Source organism: Empidonax traillii, unplaced genomic scaffold (assembly GCF_003031625.1).
Source record: "Empidonax traillii isolate 1590-97213 ecotype Southwest subspecies unplaced genomic scaffold, ASM303162v1 scaffold1651:size103636, whole genome shotgun sequence".
NCBI lineage: Eukaryota > Metazoa > Chordata > Aves > Passeriformes > Tyrannidae > Empidonax > Empidonax traillii.
Genome location: NW_020956844.1, coordinates 23,932 through 27,706, shown reverse-complemented (window position 1 = coordinate 27,706; position 3,775 = coordinate 23,932). Strand labels below are relative to the sequence as shown.

Here is a 3,775-nt window from a genome sequence, read left to right as displayed (position 1 = left end):
CCTGTGGATAGCTGACTATGGGTTATTAGTCAAACCGCTATATGAAGCACTGAAAGTAGCCAAGGAAGGAGTTGTGACATGGACAGATGAGATCAGAGCTGCATTTAAACAACTGAAACAGTCCTTAATGTCAGCTCCAGCACTGGGACTACCAGACCTAACCAAACCCTTTGAACTGTTTACATATGAGCAACTAGACCTTGCCCTGGGAGTACTGTCACAGACCCTGGGAGACCAGCGAAGGGCTGTGGCCTACTTCTCCAAAAAGCTAGACAGTGTCAGCCAAGGATGGCCAGGGTGTTTGAGGGCTGTGGCAGCGACTGTTATCTTGATCCAAGAGGCCCGAAAACTCACCCTGGGACAGCGTATTGTCGTGTATGTGCCCCATGCAGTCCAAGCTGTGCTTGAGCAAAAGGGGGGCCACTGGCTCTCCCCTAGCAGAATGCTTAAGTACCAAACTGTGTTGTTGGAACAGGATGATGTTACCCTGAAAACATCTATTGTAAATCCTGCCATGTTTCTGTCCGCAACATTGATTGACAGTATGCCTGAGCATGACTGTTTGCAGACCATTGAGGAGACTTTTTCCAGCAGACCAGACCTGAAGGATGAGCCTCTGAAAAACCCAGACTGGGAACTGTACACGGACAGCAGCAGTTTCATGCGAGATGGAAAACGGATGACAGGGTATGCAGTGACAACCAGGGACGAGGTAATCGAGGCAAAGGCCTTGTCTGCTGATGTGTCATCCCAAAAAGCAGAACTGATTGCACTGACAAGAGCTCTAGACCTGAGCAAAGGTAAGAAAGTGAATATCTGGACAGATTCTAAGTATGCATTCAGTGTGGTACATGTCCATGGAGCCATCTGGAAAGAGAGAGGGCTACTAACTGCCCAAGGCAGTGGGATTAAACATGCTGACCAAATCCATGCACTCCTTCAAAGTATCTGGAAGCCAGAAAAGGTATCTATTATGCACTGCAGAGCTCATCAGAAGGGGAAAACAATTCCTGAACTGGGAAATCATTTTGATGACCAGGCTGCAAAAAGGGCTGCAGAAAAAGGCATTCTAGCAGTAGTTCCACAGAAAGAAATCGATTTGACAGGGTACACCCCAAAATATGATGAGAAGGGCCACCAATTAATTAAATCCCTTAAAGCTGAAATTGAAGAAAGTGGGTGGGCTGTTACACCAACAGGACAGGTTGTGGTCACACCCCCACTCCTAAGGAAAATAGCTCTGCGGGAACATGAGGCTACCCACTGGGGAATAGAAAACCTTCTAAAACACCTAAAGAAGGTAGTGATAGGGAGAGGTATGACTGAAGTCGTGCAATCCATAGTGAGTAAGTGTGAAATCTGCCAGCAGAACAACCTGGATACAACCAAAAGGGTGGTGCTAGGAGTGACTAAGGCTGGGAACCTTCCCGGAGATTACTGGCAAATAGATTTTGCTGAGTTACCACCGAGGGAGGGGTACAAATACATACTAGTGCTGGTTGACACTTTTAGTGGATGACCTGAAGCTTACCCGTGTCGCACTAACACAGCAAGAGAAGTGGTGAAAGCTTTGCTTAATCACATAATTCCAAGATTTGGGGTTCCTCTGGGAATGTCATCAGACAGAGGGACACATTTCATTGCAGTGATTGTGAAGGAGGTGTGTCGTGTCCTAGGAATTGTTTGGGACCTCCACACTCCCTATAGACCTCAAGCAAGTGGCAAAGTCGAACGCATGAATGGCACTCTTAAAATGCAAATTGGTAAAATTTGTCAGGAAACATCCATGTCATGGATTCAGGCTTTGCCTCTAGCTCTACTGAGGATTCGTATCCAGCCAAGGCAGAGGGATAACATAAGTCCTTATGAAATATTGTATGGAAGACCATACCAGGCTCCGCACATTCCAGGAGACATTCACATGAGAGGGAAGGTTGATTTACAAAAGTATTTAATTGCTTTAGGCTCTACTTTACAGAAGCTCCAGAAATTTGTCGAGCTTTCCAGGCCCATAGGATTGGACACCCCTGCTCATCCATTCCAACCAGGAGACTGGGTCTACATCAAATGGTGGGACAGTGACCCGCTGTGAACCAAGTGGAGAGGACCTTTCCAAGTCCTGCTGACTTCCCTCACTGCTGTCAAAGTTGCTGGCAAAGGACCGTGGTTTCATTACTCCAGAGTGAAGAAAGCTTCAGTTCCTGGAACTATCAGCAAAGCAGAACCCGACTCAGAGGAAGACGATGTGGCATAGACTGCTTTTACTGTACATGTTAACTGTACATTCGGTAACTATGAATCGAGTTTGGGATCCAAAATTGCATGTGGCTACAGTCCAAAATGTATCCAAAATTCTCCGCAAAGATGACTGCTGGATTTGCACCCAAATACCAGCAATCGATGGTAAATATGGCAGTTGGCCCCTTATTGGCATTTTACTGAACGAAACAAACTTTGGTAAGTCTATGTTAGAACTCCCAGGGACCTGGAAGCCAGTTACTGAGGCCTACTATCCAGTAACCCTGAGTCATGTAATGTCTGACCAGGACAATTATACTGTCCCCTGCATGGTTGTAAATGCTACAGGAAAAATCATTCTCCCTCCTTACTGTGATAAAAATAAATCTACAGAAGAAATAGGCCCGGAAGTTGTAACAAGGTTGGCACAAGTCCCCTTGAGACTAATTCCCCCCCATGGTTCAGGGTGGTACTGGATTTGTGAAAAGGAGGCTTGGAAAGTTTTGCCCCTTGATAAAGATTGGACCTATGCTCTAGGGGCTGTAATTCCAAACATAACAATCTTTGACCAAATTGATGAACAAGAGGAATGGGAAAGAACTTATCTAAAAAGAATGAAAAGGACAAACAATCCCCTTATTGACCGTCCCACACTCTTTCACAGTATAGTCAGAGCCATGATCCCATCTCTAGGGGTGAGTGAATTGGAAAAAGCAATAGTTAACATCTCAGCTGTAATCGAAAACATTCAAGATCAGGCTTCAGATGCAATTTCAACTTTACAAGAGGAAGTCCATAGTCTGTCTCATGTAGTTCTACAAAACAAACTGGCTCTTAACATCTTGCTAGCCTCTCAGGGAGGCGTGTATAAAGTCATCAACACCAGTTGCTGTTCTTACATAGACCAAAGTGGAAGAATTAATAACGATTTGGCTGCAATTCGGAACCACACTAAAATCCTACATCAAGTATCTCTGGACAATGTCTCACTGGGTTTGGTAGACACTCTCCACAAATTTCCTTCATGACTACCGAACTGGACCTCGATTAAACAACTGTTTCTATTGGTAATGTAATGGCCAGTCTTCGCGAACGAAGAACCGGGGAAGGTCTTTACACCTTCCAGCCTGCACATTGGATTTTTTAGGTGAGACACAGTGTGCGCGGAACTGAGCCCTCCCTTTAATCCTGAGGTTCATCTGCTGGGGCCAAGCACGCTTGGACGGTGGCAGCGAGGTCCTCAGGACGTAGATGGATTGCCTTACAGGGCTAACGAGCTCCATCTGCCCGGGGAGTGGCCCCGACTGGGAATCGAACCCGGGTCTCTGCGGTGACAGTGCAGCGCCTTAACCCTCTAGACCACCAGGGGCTCCCATTGGTAATGTACATAGTTAGTGTTTGTGTAATAGCTCATTGCATGAACCAATGTTGTAGATGTTGGTCATCTTTTTGGAAAATGATTAGATGTAAGTAGTAGAGATTGGACAAAATTTTTGAGTTTTGTCCAGTCTCTAAAGGGGGGACTGATACCTTGGAG

The 3,775-nt window shown here is 45.8% G+C and overlaps 1 pseudogene; it reads left to right on the top strand.

Annotated features, from left to right (window-relative positions):
• LOC114070663 overlaps positions 1-800 on the top strand; it is a 46,368-nt pseudogene extending 45,568 nt beyond the window's left edge.
• The last annotated feature ends 2,975 nt before the right edge of the window (positions 801-3,775 follow it).